Source organism: Rana temporaria, chromosome 2 (genome assembly GCF_905171775.1).
Source record: "Rana temporaria chromosome 2, aRanTem1.1, whole genome shotgun sequence".
Classification (NCBI taxonomy): Eukaryota; Metazoa; Chordata; class Amphibia; order Anura; family Ranidae; genus Rana; species Rana temporaria.
The window spans coordinates 62302054-62322030 of NC_053490.1; positions in this window are offsets into that span (position 1 = coordinate 62302054).

Genomic DNA, 19977 nt, shown 5'->3' on the forward strand with positions numbered 1-19977 from the left:
TTTTTGGCACTTTTTATTTATTGATTGATATAATATAATTTATGGGTTGGATCACTTTTTGCTTGAGCACATTGGTTATTTATTGATTTATCTATTGATTTATTAAAAATCTGCAGGTGTATTATACTATATATTTTTATATATATATGATTTTTTATATATATATATATATATATATATATATATATATATATATATATATATATATATATATATATTTTGCACAGAATCAGCGCAGTGTTATATGTACATACATATAAAATCTTTTTTTTTTATAATTTCCTCACTTCTTTTTAGAGGTGTTCACTGAAACTGCAGCAGATCACTATTTTCAAAACTATAGATGAGCGCCGGTGACACAATATATACACATTGCTTTAAATTTTAACTGATGGATTCCTAACCGATAGGTCAAAACCGATCGTTAGTAGGCACAACCATCAGTTAAAAATCCACGCATGCTCAGAATCAAGTCGACGCATGCTTGGAAGCATTGAACTTCGTTTTTTTTCAGCACTTTGTTGTGTTTTACGTCACCGCGTTCTGACACGATCGTTTTTTTAAACCGATGGTGTGTAGGCGCGACGGACCATCAGTCAGTTTCATCAGTTAACCGATGAAAATGGTCCATCAGACCGTTCTCATCGGATGGACTGATCGTGTGTACGCGGCATAAGATGCTCTGATTATACCCAATCATGTTACAGATCTGTTGTCAAGTAACCTAATTAGTTGCAAATGTTCTTTTAGCGCTTCCTTCTTAGTACCACTTACTTAGCCAGCTTGTTTTTGCCTTGTCTCAACATTTTTGAGACGTGTTGCTGCCATCAATTTCAAAATTATCTTATTTTATCTAAAATGATAAATTTTCTCATGTGATATGTTTCCTATTTTTTATTGTGTATGAAATATGGGTTTATGGGATTTGAAAATCATTGCATTCTGTTTTTATGTAGATTTTACACAGCATCCCAAATTTTTTGGAATTGGGGCTGTACAGCTTTATTTTTTTGACCATACATGGTCAATGACATTACCCCAGATACCCCATCTGCTTTGTTTACAAACAGCAGGGAAGGATCTGTCATTAACCACTGTGAGCCCGCGCTATAGACAAATGACGTCTACAGCGCGGCGCTTAATTGCCAGGAGGGTGTCACTGGACGTCCTCCTGTTTACTTGTTCCCCGCGCACCGCCGCAGGTGCGCTTCAGGGAAAATCTGTGTTGGACATGTCCCTTGGACACAGCCAATCAAAGATCGTGCTAAATGGCCAATCACAGCGGCCATTTAGCACTCAATCGGCATGTCCAATGAGAGATGATCTTATATGTAAACATATGAGATCATCTCTCATCGCCAGCTCTCCCTCCTCACACAGAGACCGCATGTGAGGAGGGAGAAAGACCTGTGCTGCAGCGTTAATAAACACTCTATAAATACAGTGCCCACAGTACCTATCAGTGCCACCTGTCAGTGCCATCAGTCCCCAGTGCCACCTATCAGTGTCATCTGTCCCCAGTGCCACCTGTCCCCAGTGCCCCCTGTCCCCAGTGCCATCTGTCCCCAGTGCCACCTATCAGTACCATCTGTCCCCAGTGCCACCTGTCAGTGCCATCTGTCCCCAGTGCCACCTGTCAGTGCCATCTGTCAGTGTCACGTGCCATCTGTTATCAGTGTCACGTGTCATCAGTGTCACGTATCAGTGCCACCTGTTATCAGTGCCACATCAGTGTCATCAGTGCCATGTATTAGTGCCATCTGTCATCAGTGACACGTATTAGTGCCATCTGTCATCAGTGCCACGTATTAGTGCCATCTGTCTGAGATACAGTAGGCCGCCAATACATCAGATGTGATAAATTTGTTATGATTTGCACCATAGCTTGTAGACTCTCTAACTTTCACACAGACCAAATAATAACCACTAATTTGGGTTATATGATATGTAGCAGTATAAATTGTCGCCAAAATTGACGAAGAAAAATGTATAATTTGCAAAAAAAAATTCATCTTTCTTTCATTTATAGTGCAAAAAAATAAAAAAAACAAGAGGTGATCAAATACCACCAAAAGAAAGCTCTATTTGTATGAAAAAAAGGACAAAAATGTATTTTGGTACAGTATTACATGACTGAGTAATTGTCATTCAAAGTGTGAGAGCACTGAAAGCTGAAAATTGGTCTGGGCAGGAGAAGGGTTTACTTAAACCAGTAGGCAAGTGGTTAAGAAGTAATACTTTTTTTTTATCCTACAGGTGCACCATTTCAAGTACAGGTTTAAGGCATCTTCAAACATATTAGGTAAAGGAATAGCATATTTAGGGTTGCCACCTTTTCTTCAAGTCAAACCCAAACACTTTAGCGGCGCACAGCAATTTTAAAATTTTTAAATTTTTAAAACTTGCAGAGTTCCCTTTCACTGTAAGGGGGTCCCTGCAGACTCTGACATAAGGGATGCTCTTAGAACCTTGATCTAAAGGGGGACACTGAGAACTCTGCTGTAGGGAGAGGACTCTGATGTAAGGGGGAACACTGTGGCCTCTGGTGTGAAGGGGAACTTTGATGTAACGGGTACTCTGAGAACCCTGATTTACCTTAGTGTACTCATTTAGAGGCAGGAGAGAGAAGGGGGAGACTCAATCAATGACAGGGATGGATGGATTGTGAGCACTTTCTTTTTCTGAGGCACAACCCTGGGGATTGGAGTGTAGGCAGACACAAAGGGGCAGGGGCAGGAGGAAGAGGTGCAGATCGAGCCCTCTCTTCTCTCCCGTCTGTGTGTGTTTGGGGGGGGATTGTTAGTGCTGGCTTTGGGCAACATGAAAGAGAGTGTAACAGACACTATCAGACTAGACAACTACAGCCAGCAACCCTGCTGGGAAGCCATAGTCCGGTCTGAATAATGTGTCCGGGTTTCAGGCAGTGTGAAAAACAGGACGCATGATTCCAAACCTGAACTGTCCGGGTGAATTCAGGGCAGGTGGCAACCCTAAGCACATTGTTAATGTTCAGCTTTAAGGTGTGTTAATAGAGCCACTCCCTGCTAAATCGTATTAGTAGTAGTACCCATTACTTATTTAACAAATGATTGCAAACTACTCCTGAAAAACACCAGAAAAAAATTACAAGATTTGGCTTCCATAGACTTCAATGTGGTTCGGGATCCATATTTGGCATTTTCAGATTTTTGGCTAGGTTCCAGAATCTTCCCGAGAACTGAACCCAGGCCAGTTTGCTCATCACTACTGCTGTCAAATCTATTATAGTACCGTATGCAAATTGCAGTAATTTTGAACCATAATTAATTAAGGGAATTCTCCATTTGAATACGCAGGAAAATCTAGTGGAGTGATGCCATCTATAGTTTTGCTTAAAAGTCAAGCTTGGTCTCTCACAGCCTATCCAGGATGGGGGGGAAATTGTACTTTACTGGTTTCTGAGCCAACGGGGAATACAAATCAGGCTTAGTACATCTAAAATAGTGGTAAAAAATGTTATTACATATTCTTGTGCCAGAAAAAGTTTTATGTTCCAGAGCTATATTAAATGAAACTTGAATTTGGCTTCATTGAGGTGTGCTCCAGAGTAATCTGCTTAACTTGTGTCTTTTGTCTTAAGGATCTCCTTGTTTGATGAATCACGCCTACGGCATTTTTCACATTTGGTTAATCCTTGTGAAGTATGCATTGAAAATACTTCAAAGGGTTTATTATTCGTATGACGGAAGTAAACTGGCTTTTTTTTTTTTATAAACTAGCGTCACAAGGTTATGAAACAAGATTTGTATCAGTAAAAGATTATCAAATCAATTCACAGATGAAAAAAATAAAAAAAGCAATTTAGATTTTTTAGTAAAAAAAAATGATTAGCCGCGACCCCCCTCCTACCCCCCCCCAAAAAAAAAATCATACATAAGCTATTTTGCAATATTGCTATTTAAAAAAATATATATTTCCTTTCATTATGCACCCAATTGATATTTTTTAACTTTACAAATAATTCAAAAAAAATTGCATCCAAGACTGCTTCCTGAAGTCCTATGCTCTCACTCCTGGGACTAACAAATTGTTTTCTCCAGAAGTCTATACAGGTCTTAAAGAAGTTGTAAATAAAAAAAAATGTTTTTGCTGAAATTACTGTTTACAGGGTATAGAGACATCATAGTTAACTGATTCCTTTTAAAAACGATTAAAAATAGATACAAATCAATCATATAATGTACCTGTAGTTTCTAGTTTCGTTTTTGCATGTTGTTTCGTGCCTCTGTGCTGTACAGAGCCACAGAGCCAATACAGGGCAGTGATGGTTTAGAAAACGAAACTGATTGGTGCTGAGGGGTTTTAGACACACAGTAATCACACCTCATTGAAGTTAGTGACCACAGAGAGAAAGCTCCCAGCACTGTGGTTATCAGGAAACAGACAACCAGGAAGTGTGGAGATCAGAGAAGAATTACAGCAACTTGAGAGCAAAAACGAACAATGAGGAGATGAAAACAGCACTGCATTAAGGTAAAGGAAGTTATTAAGATAAAAAATTTTTTTCCTTTACAAACCCTTTAAGGTCTAATTGCAATGTTACAATGCAAAGGAAGATTTTCTTCAGAAATATATGAACAATGTTGAACATTCCACTGATCCTGTAATGATAATCAAGACAAAATCTTCTAGCATAATCTTCTAGTATAAAGACCCAGCAAAGCCTACATCCATATCGCTGAAGCAGGTAAGGAAAATGAAAGTCTCCAGGTTTTAGCTGGAATTTCATGGAAACTAAAGCTCTCAATTCTGTTCACTCCTAATTATTGCTTGAGGGCTTTTTGATAGTTATAAAGCCTTCAAAAGACTTCACATTGCAGGTGTGACTTACAATAGTGAAAAAAATCCAATGTTATAGGCTTGATTTCAGCTGAGTTCATTATTTGCCCCCATGATATTCTTCTACAAAATATGTTCAATTCACAAATGTAATATCACTTTGATGGGTAATCCTTCATTAACGTTATCTAGACATTATCAAGTATATCTAAAATTAGCACTTTTTGCTTTAATTTTTAATAGAGAATGGTAGAAAATAGGGCTGCACTTTTTTTTAAGACTAAGTACAAGTACGATACTTTTGTTCAAGTAGTCGCCTATACGATTACCGTAACTAGCTAATTTGCATACTCGACGCAGAATTCGATGGAAACGCCACCTAGCGGCCGCCGAAAAATTGCAGCTTGGATCCGACGGCGTACTAAGACGTACGCCTGTCGGATCTAGCCGAGATGCCGTCGTATCTTGTTTTGAAGATACAAAACAAAGATATGACGCAGGAAATTTAAAATTACGCCGGCGTATCAATAGATACGCCGGCGTAATGCTTTTGTGGATCTGCCCCTCAGTGTTTTTTTTGTTTTGTTTTGTTTTTTTACAATTTAGCTTTGAAATATTTATTAAAAATGTTTATTTTTTTATTATTCTTTTAATTTTTATTATTATTATTATAATTATTATTATTATTATTATTATTTTATTATCCCTGTTGGTAAGATTTCAGGGGTCTAAACAGACCCTTGATATCTACCCTTTAAGACCGGAAAAGGGACTGAGGTTATAGATTCCCCAGTCCCTTTCTCTGCAGCCTCAGCTGCACTGAAGAGGAATGGACAAGAGACAACAGCTCCTGTCATTTCATAAACTGAAACATCGTAACAGTTTACGATGCTCAGTTATGAATGGACAGTCAATAATCATATATGCATTTGGAAAAGGAACGTCTATGGATGCAGGCAGAGCGGCTTGAAATCGAGCAGTAGGAAGTGGTTTCCTATGATGGCGCACCAAGTAGAGAAGCAGCAGCGGGGGATCCCAGAAGAGGGAAATCGGGTGTGCTCTGTGCAATTCTTTTGCACAGAGCACATAAGTATAACTTGTTTGTTATTAAAAATAAGTATACTTTAAAATCACTTTAAGGGAGGGTTATAACCCTGCCTAAGTTTTTTTTTATTTTTATCTAATTGGGGAGATTTCTCTTCACCTTTTGTCCCATAGCCAAAACAAAAAGTGAGAGGAAGTGAACGATTTTCTGATCGTCACTAGGTCACCAGTAGTGTCCCAATTGGAAGGTTTCCACTATTTTCCTTTTCAGGTGACAACTCAGAATTTGGGATTTTCTTTCACTTTTACTTTTGGTGATAATGGTAAACAGGACAAAAATGGCAAATCTCTATAATGGGGGCAAGACAGAAATAAAAGACTGACAGGTGTCTTGCAACATTCAATTATCCTATGAAAAAATGTATTCACACAGGCTTTGTTTGACGGTCTATCGATACCATGGATGGACAGCAAATACTTCATAAATGTCTTTTGATTTATTACATTGTACCCTTTGTATGCTCTAAGGCCCCATACACACCATAGAATCCATCCGCAGATAAATCCCAGCAAATGGGTTTCAGCGGATAGATCCTATGGTGTGTACACGCCAGCGGATCTTTATCCGCGGATAAATCTCCCCTGGGATGGATTTCCAGCAGATGAATATTTGCTGACATGCTCAACAAATCCATCTGCTGGTCTGTACAGACTCACCGAATCCATCCGTCCGAAGGGATCCCCCGCATGCGTCGCAATGATTCAACGCATGCGTGGAATTCCTTATATGACAGCGTCGCGCCCGTCGCCGCGTCATAATTGCGGCGACGGCGCGACACGTCATCGCCAGAGGATTTCGGCGCGGATTTCAATGCGATGGTGAGTACACTCCATCGCATTAAAATCTGCTGAAATCCTCTAGAGGATTTATCTGCGGAAACGGTCCGCTGGACCGTATCCGCGGATAAATCCTCCCGTGTGTATGGGGCCTAAGTCTTAGATATTTGATTTGGATCATTTTTGTGTCGCAAACTATGTTGTATAAACCTCTGCTTTTAGCATTGTACTCTTGCCTTTTCTTAATTATGTGTTAAACCTTGTAAAACAAAAATATATATACTGTATATAAAAAAAATGTTTGCTTTCAATAATAATTTAAAAGAGGCAAAAATTCACTGCTTTTAGAATACGATAATAAAATGTGTTTCATACCTTTGTGAATTGAGTCTCCAGAGACATAAACATAAAGTTAGCATGAACAGTAATGTAAAGTGCAGTATTAAGAAAAAAAAAAGAGATGCAACTTTGTGATTTGGGTCTTATGGATAAAAAATGTGCGATAGTTATTCTGAAAAAAAAAAAACATTTATAAGTGCATTAGTTTCATAATACATTGAAAAAAAATTACATAAACACATTTTAGGCCCGATGCCAATCTTAAAGAATACATTTTTAACATTTTGTTGGCTATACAATTAATAGCCAGGGTGTGACCCTCATCTATTTTAACTGTCATTATCCTTATGAGGACAGTATTTCCCATCAATTGATCCATCACTTGCACTGCAGGGATAATATTACAAATTCACAATCACTTATGATTTATAGCCCTCCAATCACAATGCTTGGGATGGTGCTTATTTAACAGTTCTTTTTTTTTTCTCACTTTTGCATTGTGTAAGCTGTATTGGAATGTGGTATGTTCCTTTGTGCAGCTGCCTTAGGATATCTGATTACTCATAGCAGATTGGTATATGTTCTTGTTTATCATACGATAAGCTAAGTTACATAAGGAGGAACTATTAACTGTCTAAGTTCCAGTTGAAGTGATGGTTATTTAATCTACTTCTAAAGAATAAAATCACTCAAAATATCCAACTTCTATTTATATAAACCAGAATTAATTGTTCCAGGCCCTTAAAGTAGAAGTCCAGTCTGAGCTTTTTAGGCTGGGCTTCTCCTAAGGGTCACAGGAGTGCAGTACGTTTTGCACTCCTGTGACCCGTTTTTAGCAGAGAGCGGTCTGAGGTCTGCTTCTTGCTGACGTCACTGAAATCAGTCCAGGCACCGCGTCATCACGACTTAGGAAGTCTGTAATTCTGTTGGCTTGCAATTTTAACATAAAAATGTTATCATTTTTAACAAATAGACAAATGTTAATTAATGTACGTTGATATTTTAAGTACCTTACTTAATTTTCATTAGTTCTTAAAACATAATATTATACATTCTTTTTGTAAATGTAAAAGATAAGTAATTTAGACAAAACTTTTAAGGTATGTACATTTCCATATTCTAATTGAGTTATATTTACGTAAAATTTTTTTTTTATCTTTTCATGTGATTGAAATTACGGTAAACATGTTTGTCAAGTGTCGCACTTTGAATAACAATTGTGCGGTCATGCGACACTGTACTCAGATTACATTTGTATAATTTTTTTCACATAAATATAGCTTTCTTTTGGTGGTATTTAATCAAAAAATCCTCAAAACAAGATACGACGGCATCTGGGTTAGATCCGACAGGCGTACGTCTTTGTACGCCTTCGGATCTTAGATGCAATTTTTTGACGTCCGCTAGGTGGCGTTACCGTCGTAATCCACGTCGAGTATGCAAATTGGCTATTTCCGACAATCCACGAACGTATGAGCGGCCGTCGCATTTTTTTGCGTCGTTTCCGTTCGGCTTTTTCCGGCGTATAGTTAAATCTGCTATCTGGTGGCGTACTCAATGTTAAGTATGGCCGGCGTTCCCGCGTATAATTTAGAAAATTTTGAAAACAATGACGTCCTTGCGATGTCATTTGGAGCAATGCACCCTGGGAGTTTTGTCAGACGGGGCATGTGCAGTTCGTTCGGCGCGGGGACGCGCTTCATTTAAATGAAACACGCCCCCTACCCGCCCAATTTGAATTCCGCGCCCTTACGCAGCGAGAGATACACTACGCCGCCGTAACTTACGGCGCAAATCCTTTCAGGATTCAAAGAAAAGAAAAGTAAGTTACAGCGGCGTAGCGTATCTCACATACGCTGCGCCCACGCAGATGTATGTGGATCTGCCCCTTTATGTGTATGTATATTAAATGGCCTTTTGCTCATTGTAATACTTATAAATTAATATATATATTTTTTTAACCAGTGTCTGTTTTTTTTCTGGAAATACAGCTAAGTTTTGAGCATATCAATTCACAAAGGGGAAATAATTAAGGTAAACTAGTCATTAAAATGCAGTGGTGCGTGAAGAACATTTTGACATGTTGACAAGATGTACACGTTATACATCGACATAAATAGCCTGTTTTTGTTCTCTGTTTTATATTTGCTTATATAGCATCTATTTTACCGTGGGGAAAATGCAATTAAATGTAAAAGTTAATCCGAATCTTTGCAACTTCATAAAAGATAGCAAACTGATTCTACATCCATGTGAGTGCATGACTATTTTAGATAAAAGCTGATTTTGCTGTTTTCAGAGAATTTTTATTTAAATGTATATGTTAATATAATGAAGAGCAATTAATTGTAATACATGTGTCCTTCCATTAACTGAAAATCTTATTTTTTTTAAGGATATGAAAATCATAACAATGAGCTGCTCTTATTTACTCTCTTATGTTCAGTTAAATATACCACTGAAAGCATTGTGTTATATCTGTAAATATACCTTTTGGTTTTGACATTTTGTGCACTGATAACTTTCTGTGTACTCTACTGTGCACGAGGAGGTGTTATGGAGATAGGGAGGGGAGAGGTATGTGTTCTCTTCATGAAATCAGAAATGAAGCAAGCAGGGCTGACACCATTAGGTAGATTCACGTAGGGGCGCCTAACTTTAGGGCGGCCTAGCCTAGCCTTTTTAGGCTACACCGCCGTAAATTAGTTAGGCTAGTAGTGATTCACAAACCACTTACCTGCTAATCTACGGCGGTGTAGCCTAAAACGAGCGGGCGTAAGGGCGCCTAATTCAAATGACTTGGAGGGGGGCGTGTTGTATGGAAATGAGGCTTGACCTCACGCTTTTTGACGTTTTTTGACACTGCGCATGCGCCGGGCGACTACATTTCCCAGTGCGCATTGCGGCTAAGTAGGCCGTACGGGCCTATTGATTTTGACGTGTACGTAAACGACGTAAATCCCAATTCGTGGACGACTTGCGCAAACGACATAAAAAATTAGAACCTCGCGGCGGGAACGGCGGCCATACTTAACATTGTTATTCCACCTCATAGGTGGAATAACTTTAGGCGGCCTATCCCTTACGGAAACTACGTAATGCGACGGTGTAGGCCTGGCGTACGTTCGTGAATCGGCGTATCCCCTCATTTACATAATCTACGCCGGCCGCAATGGAAGTGCCACCTAGCGGTAAGCCAAAACATTGCAATCAAGCCGTCCTATCTTAGATATGTTTAAGTGTATCTCTGTTTGAGAATACACATAATCATAGGTCGGCTTAGATTCATAGTTAGGTCGGCTTATCTGTAGATAAGCCGGCCTAACTCTTTGTGAATCTACCTACATGTGCCTAAGGCTGGTTATACATATTGAGCCATATTCTGAGTAAGGATACAATGGAGTATCTCAGGATACTCCATCGTATCTCTCTTTTTTGGCCCGTGTATCTATGCGACTGATTCTTAGAATCATTTTCGCATAGATACACTTAAGATCCGCCATGTGTAAGTCACTTACACTGTCGGATCTTAAATGTAATTACGCCGGCCGCCGCTAGATGGCGTTTAAGTTCAGGTCTCATTTCTTTATGCAAATGAGCCTGATACGCCGATTCCCGAACGATTTCGCGTCGCGTAACCGTCGCTAACGTCGTTTGCGTAAGCGTAAACTTACCCCTGCTATATGAGGGGTAAGTTTACGCAAGTCCCACGTAGGCCATGTTAAGTATGGTGTCGGGTCCGCGCCGGGTTTTTCCGTCGGCTACGTTGTTTCCCTAAGTCGTTCTTGAATACGACTTTACGTCAATGACGTTTTTTACGCCGAGAACTGGAGCATGCGCACTGGGCTATTTTAAGCCCGGCGCATGCGCAGTTTGTTAGAATCGGGGGCGCGCTTAATTTAAATAGAAGCCGCCCCCTTGGAGATACGCATGGCTACGCCGGGCCATTTACACTCCGCCGCCCCAAACTACGGAGCAAGTGTTTGGGGAATACAGCACTTGCTCCTGTAGGTTGGGGCGGCGGAGTGTAAATGGCTTACGTGCCGCCCGTGGGAAATGTAGGAGAATATGGCCCTCTGCTCTTCCTCCCCATTGTGCGGCATTCCAAGTGGAAGTTTGGCCCACTGCAGAAGGCTGGGACCCTTCACAAAGCACTACGTGGCTCACGATGCGCAGTGGGGAGCTAGCTGTGAAGCTGCAAGGCTTTACTGCCAGTTTCACTTAGTAAAGATGCCGGCTCCTGGACCCAAAGCTGGTTGAAGAATTGGCTCAGGTGAGGACAGCGCTGGATCCTGGGGCAGGTAATTGTCCTTATATTAAAGAGGAAATAAACCCTCTTAAAAAAATTCTAACACTTTTATTTCTGAAAGCATTTTTCATTTACAGATTTTTTTTTACACCTGCCTAAAACTTTTGCACAGTACTGTTGATGTCAGAGGTCAGAGCAGAATGGGCAGACTGGTTTTATATGATAGAAAAGCAGCAGTAACTCAAATAACCATTCGTTACAACCAGGGTATGCAGAATACCATCTCTGAACACACAACACATCCAACCTTGAAGCAGCAGAAGACCTCACTCCTGTCAGCTAAGAACAGGAAACTGAGGCTACAATTCGCACAGGTTCACCAATATTGGACAATATAAGATTGGAAAAACGTTGCCTGGTCTGATGAGTCTCAATTTCAGCTGCAACATTCAGATGATGGGGTCAGAATTTGGCATAAACAACATGAAAGCATGGATCCATCCTGCCTTGTATCAATGGTTCAGGCTGGTGGCGGTGGTGGTGTGGGGGATATTTTCTTTGCACACTTTGGACCCCTTAGTACCAATTGAGCATTGTTTAAACACCACGGCCTACCTGAGTATTGTTGCTGACCATGTCCCTCCCTTTATGACTACAGGGTACCCATCTTCTGATGGCGCCTTCCAGCAGGATAATGCACCATATCACAAAGCTCAAATCATCTCACCACTGGTTTCTTGAACATGACAATGAGTTCGCTGTACTCCAATGTCCTCCACAACCACCAGATCTCAATCCAATAGAGCACCTCTGGGATGTGGTGGACCGGGGAGATTCACATCATGGACGTGCAGTCGACAAATCTGCGTGATGCTATCATGTCAATATGGACCAAAATCTCTGAGGAATGTTTCCAACACCTTGTTGAATCTATGCCATGAAGACAGTTCTGAAGGTAAAAGGGGGTCCAACCTGGTACTAGAAAGATCTACCTAATAAAGTGGCCGTTGAGTGTATGTGAGAATGGTCACGGGTCAAGTAGACTGGGTGAATTTACCTAACAACATAAGCAATGAGTAATGGTGCACTTTCTAGTATGTGAGCATTCCTAGGAATTCCTGTGCATACAGCCACAGTATCTGTATTCCTGCAGGGTGAGATCTAAGGCACTGCTGCCTCTCGCTCAGTAGATTTGGATTGAGTTTTCATGATGCCATTACTTTACTGCACACTGTTCTTCTTGATGGAGGTTCAGACATGATAAAGCAAAACCCTGCCTCATAATGACCGCAGAGACACAGGGCAGAACATGGAATGGTAAGTCAGTATTGGGAAAAGATCAATTGCAGGGGGACCACAGACAATGCTGGTGAATAATCTTTTGCCATCTGCCTGCCTTTTATTTGGGCACAACTTCTAATGTTTAGTTCTTGTTTAAGTCCTTTCCACCCATTCTATAGCCAAAAGACGGCTACAGCTTAAAATGCCGGGAGGGTGTCCATGGACATCCTCCCGTGCTTGCATGTGCCTCCTTGACTGATCACAGATCAGGGTAAAGGGTCAATCACAACGGCCCTTTACACATGATCAGCTGTCAAGCGATGACAACTGATAACGGAAGTAAACAGAAACCGGTTATCAGCTTTTTTTTCTCCCTTTAGGTCTGGTATGGATATTAAGGGGAACCCCGCCGTCAATTTTAAAAAAAAAATGACGTAGGGTTCCCCCTAAATATCCATAACCAGACCCTTCAGGTCTGGTGTGGATTTTAAGGGGAACTCCACCCCAAATTTAAAAAAAAATGGCGTGGAGTTCCCCCTAAAATCCACACCAGACCCCTTATCCGAGCACGTTGACCTGGCCGGCCGCAGAAAAGAGGGGGGGACAGAGTGCGGCCCTCCCCCTCTCCTGAACCGCACCAGGCCACATGCCCTCAACATTGGGAGGGTGCTTTGGGGTGCCCCCCAAAGCACCTTGTCCCCATGTTGATGGGGACAAGGGTCTCATCCCCACAACCCTTGCCCGGTGGTTGTGGGGGTATGCGGGCAGGGGGCTTATCAGAATCTGGAAGACCCCTTTAACAAAGGGGACCCACAAATCCTGCCCCCCCTGTGTGAAATGGTAATGGGGTACACTGTACCCCTACCATTTCACAAAGGAAGTGTAAATAGTAGTTTTCAGGAAAAAAAACACACACACCGTAGAACAAATTACTTTATTAATTAAACCAAATAAAAATCCAGCGGTGAAAATAGACGATCAATGCTGCTCGCTGCTCCAGCGTCGGGTGATCTCTCCAGCGACGGGTGATATCTCCAGCGACGGGTGATGTGTCCAGCGATTGGTCCAGCGATGAGAACATCCATTCATTGAGAGCACAGCTCAGCGAATGACGCGCCAATGATTTGACGTTTCTTTTATAGGGAAGGCGGGCCACGCGTCACGTGACCCCGTCCCGCTCTGACGCAAGGGCTGTCCCAGTGACGTAGCAGAGTGTGCGTCAGAGGGGGACGGAGTCACGTGACGCGTGGCCCGCCTCCCCTATAAAAGAAACGTAAAATCATCGGCGCGTCATTCGCTGAGCTGTGCTCTGAATGGATGGATGTTCTCATCGCTGGACCAATCGCTGGACACATCACCCGTCGCTGGACACATCACCCGTCGCTGGACACATCACCCGGCGCTGGATAGACACAACGTTGGAGCAGGAAACAGCATCGATCGTCTTTTTTCACCGCTGGATTTTTATTTGGTTTAATTAATAAAGTAATTTGTTCTACGGTGTGTGTGTTTTTTTCCTGAAAACTACTATTTACACTTCCTTCGTGAAATGGTAGGGGTACAGTGTACCCCATTACCATTTCACACGGGGGGGGGCAGGATCTGGGGGTCCCCTTTGTTAAAGGGGTCTTCCAGATTCTGATAAGCCCCCTGCCCGCATACCCCCACAACCACCGGGCAAGGGTTGTGGGGATGAGACCCTTGTCCCCATCAACATGGGGACAAGGTGCTTTGGGGGGCACCCCAAAGCACCCTCCCAATGTTGAGGTCATGTGGCCTGGTGCGGTTCAGGAGAGGGGGGGGGCCGCACTCTGTCCCCTCCTCTTTTCTGCGGCCGGCCAGGTCAACGTGCTCGGATAAGGGGTCTGGTGTGGATTTTAGGGGGAACTCCACGCCAATTTTTTTTAAAATTTGGGGTGGAGTTCCCCTTAAAATCCACACCAGACCTGAAGGGTCTGGTTATGGATATTTAGGGGGAACCCTACGTCATTTTTTTTTTAATTGACGGCAGGGTTCTCCTTAATATCCATACCAGACCTAAAGGGTCTGGTTATTGAATTTGCGGGGACCTCCACGCATTTTTTTTTGCCCGAACTCCGAACCCGGACCCGAACTTTCAGCAATTATTCGGGTTCGGGTCCGGGAAAAACCCAAAGTCCGTACCGAACCCAAACTTTACAGTTCGGGTTCGCTCAACTCTACTGACTACAGTATATAGAAAAAGGAAACTATATAATAGCGGTTCTCAACTTTGTGATTTTTGTACCCCACTGTAGATAAATTTAGTGATTTGGATGTCCCCTGTATATGCTAAGAAATCTGGATGAATCTTTTAATGCAATTCAAATTGAACACAAATAGACATGCTGAAAATTGCCTATTGTTAAATACAAAAAAAAAAATCTCCAAAATGAAAATGAATAAGAAAATAAATAATAAATTGATTCACCTAGTAAATCTAATGAGAGACCTGCTGCTGCAGAATTTTGGCAATGTTGCTGTAATTAGGTGTCAGGGGTGATAAATGACAATACATTTCTGCTGAAGCACAAAGCACATTCTTTGGCATAGTCACATTCACACATATATATGTTTTCAAAGTGATACGAATTGTTTTATCTGTTTTACTTAGGAACGCGTCCAATAAGCTAGTCTAGAATGAAGACAGAGGTGCATAACACGGGTGCCTGGAAGAAAGTGTCACATTGTTAACAAAATACAGTATATACAGTATATTTTGAGATTCACAAAAGGGTTAAATATCCACCTGTAATTTTAAGCTTCCATAGTAAGGTTATGGTGATTGATTAATGAATGCTTATTCAAAGAACTGATTAAAGATTGATAACCATATGTTCATTTTATGATGCCACTATTTGGGCTCATGTATATAAGGGTTGCCCTCTAAAGAGCGATCTCTGGTGGGCGATCTCTGACTTCTTTTTAGAGGGCTTTTGACAGGCTATGACTAGGTGATATATATCCTCCTCAACGTGTAAAAGCCTGCACCTCCTCGCCCCAACTTTATGCATTGCTTGTAGTTTCAAGGAGGTTGCAGGGCAGTTGCGGCACAGCCTCATTCACTTTATTGGGTCATGTCTGCTTGCTTAATGTGACAGGGGTATAATTCTTGCCATGCCACAAAGCAAAACACTGCAGCTGCGGCCATGGGCAGAACTTTTTTTAGGGGGGGGGCAACATTTTAAGGTCACCCATGCTCCGCCCCTTTTCGACAATGTTATCATGGTCAGAGACTGCAGACATACTACAGGAGATGGTCAGAAACTGCAGACGTAGTACAGGAGATGGTCAGAGACTGTGGACAATGTACATATACATTACACCCCCATACACCGAGATACATTACAACCCAATACAGTAAAACCTTGGATTACGAGCATAATTAGTTCCAAAAAACATACTTTTAATCCAAAGCACTTGTATATCAAAGCAAATTTTCCCATAAGAAATAATGGAAACTCAGATGATTCATTCCACAAACATTTATTCATAGGTCTTTCAGTTTATAGTCCATATAAAAAGATTATGGCAATGTGATAAGTTGTGTAATCATAAAATGTCCATCCACAAATGGAAGCCTCTACAAGGGGATTAGAAGCAAAATCCAGCAGGAGCTACAGAGTATAAAAGAGAAGAGAGGCGCCTCTAAGTGTACCAATATGTTGCTAAATGTTGTACCTTCATTAAATGTAACCATATTGCTACACTAAGAGGCACCTCTCTTCTCTTTTATATTTAGTTGTGACAAGACATTACTCTTATATCAAGACATCGCTTGCATTATCAAGTCAAAATTTATAAAAAAAAAATAGCTTGTCTTGCAAAGCGCTCTCAAACCAAGTTACTCTCAAAACAAGGTTTTACTGTACACACACATTACACCCAGATACATGCGTCTAACTCATTTCGAGCATGTGCGGGTTTCCACGGCGACAGGCAAGTATACACATTCTCAGGTTTCTCGGCAGGAAAACACTGCCGAGAAACACAACGAGAAAATAGAGAGCAGGTTCTCTATTTTGCTCGTTGAGATTTTAGGCAATTTTCTTGACTAGAAACCTGAAAGCCTCGTACACGCACTCGGTATACTCTGCAAGAAATCTCTGCCAGCAGTTTTCTTGCTGATTCTTGTGAGAAAACCGATCGTGTGTACAAGGCTTTAGTCTTTGGGTGCAAGTACTTCATGGCACAGAACCGATAGTTTCGGTTGCTAATATTTTCAGTGTAAGTATTGAGCTATTAGCCTAAATAGTTACAGTATTTATCGGCGTATAACACGCACAGGCGTATAACACGCACCCTAAGGCCCCATACACACGGGAGTATTTATCCGCGGATACGGTCCAGCGGACCGTTTCCGCGGATAAATCCTCTCGAGGATTTCAGCAGATTTTAATGCGATGGAGTGTACTCACCATCGCATTGAAATCCGCGCCGAAATCCTCTGGCGATGACGTGTCGTGCCGTTGCCGCGATTATGACGCGGCGACGTGCGCGACGCTGTCATATAAGGAATTCCACGCATGCGTTGAATCATTGCGACGCATGCGGGGGATCCCTTCGGACGGATGGATTCGGTGAGTCTGTACAGACCAGCGGATCCATCCGTTGGGATGGATTCCAGCAGATGGATTTGTTCTGCATGTCAGCGAATATCCGATCTGCTGGAATCCATCCCAGGGGAGAAATATCCACGGATAAAGATCCGCTGGCGTGTACACACCATAGGATCTATCCGCTGAAACCCATTTGCTGGGATTTATCTGCGCATGGATTCTATGGTGTGTATGGGGCCTAACTTTAAGAGGTAAGTTTCAGGGAGAAAACTTTCCACAGCCCCCTGCGTATAACACGCAGGCACAGTTTACCCTCCATTTTCAGGGTAAAAAAGTGAGTGTTATACGCCAATAAATACAGTATATTATAGTTAAGCTTTTGGGTCAGGGGTTTTCGAGGATGAAGCTTATTTTTTATGATATTGGTATAATATTTGAGCAAAAAAAACTATAAAATAATAAAATACACAAAACATTAAAAAAATAAACAATAAAAAGAGATGGAGTTACCTGTAATGTCATTATGTATATATAGACCATTTTTATTGTGTGTGGTATGTTTTTTACAACTTGAACTTATTGGCACACACAAGCTGACTGGTTAGGTGTTCATGGAACCTCTAAGACCAGTTCACCATGGAGGGACCACCTACATGCCCACCATAGGGTAGTACATAAGCCCCCCCTCTTTTGCAGACACCTCTAGTCTGTCAGCACTGATGCACTAATGCTTTGGGAAAGTGACCCATAATTATTCCCTCTCCCTGATTACAGCAGCATTCCTCCTTATGTGTAGTAGTTGTATGTCTAGGTGTTGGGCTACCCACTCAATAGTTCACATTATTTATTGATTTCTATATTCATATTTATAATTTGAGGCCATATTCATGTTACAAATTTTTTGTTATTTTCAGCATAATACAGGGGTTGCATGCTCCTCTTCTATGGAGACACCAGCTCGCATGTCCGATGTGCCTGGCTTGTTAGCTTTGTGAGGTGGTAGGGCTATGCAGTTGTTTTTTCATAGTAAAATAAAAACAAAAAAAATGCCATGCTGCCGGTGTTCTTTCAAGTTCTCCAACCCGTCAACTCCAACTGCTTAACTTACGGTTTATTTAAAACCAGCAGTAACTGGACTTTTTGACCAATTGGTGGTTGGACACAACACTGGCAACCGAATAGAGTCCGGTGCAGGATATTATGAGCGGAGATTCTTACAACACTCTGATACTAGCCAACAAAATTGCCGCCTCCGAGGCAGCGACAACTGTGTCCTCGTAAGCCGCTGTGCTGTTAAAACAGCTCAGTCTTCCTGAACCGGACTCTATTCGGTTGTCGGTGTTTTGTCCAACCACCAATTCGTCAAAATTCATTTCTGATGGGTTGGAGATATTGACAGAATACCGGATGCTAACATTTGCTATGCATGGTGCTGAGACTGTGTTAATTAACCTTGATTTACTAAAGGGGTTGAACATCTTCCCTCAAATTTTTTTATTAATATTCACTTCAATTACATTAAGTATAGATTAAAAAAGTAAAAAAGGGATTTGCTTTCACATGATTGGATAATTAAAGTGAATTTCCTCTTAACTCCTTTAGAAAATAGGATTCACAGTCTCTGCAGCGTGGACAGCAATCATCAACATATGCCCAAAAGATTTCTCACAAAGATTGGCAAAAAGATGAAAAATAAAGTGGCTGTACTATTAATATTTGCCACTGCAAGATTTGATCCAACAAGATTTTCCGAATGAAAACCTGGCTAGAGTCATACATGGAACGAATCCTGCCTTAAAAATCCCTTTAAATCATACAAAGGCGCAATTAAACTGGGAAAATTTCTCCAGCGAATCTTTGATAAATATTCCAAACAATTTATAAAACATAGTTCACTTCTCTCAGATAAAGACCTTCATTAGTAGTGGGTGATGAAGTAAACTGATGGATGGAGCCGTCACATACAGACCCCAACAATTAAAAAAATTCACCCATACTTCGATTGAAGAAAATAGAGATGTAATATTTACTAGACATGTGCACAGAACATTTTTTCGTTTTTTCTTGTTCCATTTCGTATCGTTCCGTAGGTTCGTTCCCATTCGTTTTTCGTAAGACGCCCGTCTTCCTGTTCGTTCCCGTTCGTTTTTCGTACGACGCAATTTTTTCGTATTCCGATCGTTTCGTATTTTGGTTACCGTTTTATTTTCGTACATGCGGGATGGTTCGTTATTCTGTTTAATTCATGTTCGTTACTTGTTAGACAATAATTTTCGTGAATTTTCGTCATTTTGTACTTTCGTAAATATATCGCGAGATTCGCGGCACTTTCAACACGCGGCTCATCCATATTAACTATTGTTAAGCCCCATACACTTGGTCAGACTTTTTTAACAACAAACATAAAAACGATCGTTTTACCGAACGTTCGTTCGTTTTTAAACTCCATCAGAAAACCATTTTTGGGTTCCAGGTTCAAAAGTCTGGCCAACTGATCTCCCTTCAGACGAAAATCCACAGAAAAGTTTATTTGGCTTTACTGTACTACTGTACTCAGCACAAAAGAGAAGCTGCTTCACTAACTAACTACACTTACTGCCCATTCAAAAAAACGAAAATTACATCTTATAACAAAAGATTTGCATTCTGTATTTTGAAACCAAATTACGAACAGAAAAAAGGAATTCAGAATACAGAATACAAATCTTTTGTTATAAGATGTCATATGAACATACAAACAGAAAAAGGATTCAAACAAAATACAGAATGAAAATCTTTTGTTATAGATGTCATATGAACATACAAACAGAAAAAGGATTCAAACAAAAATAA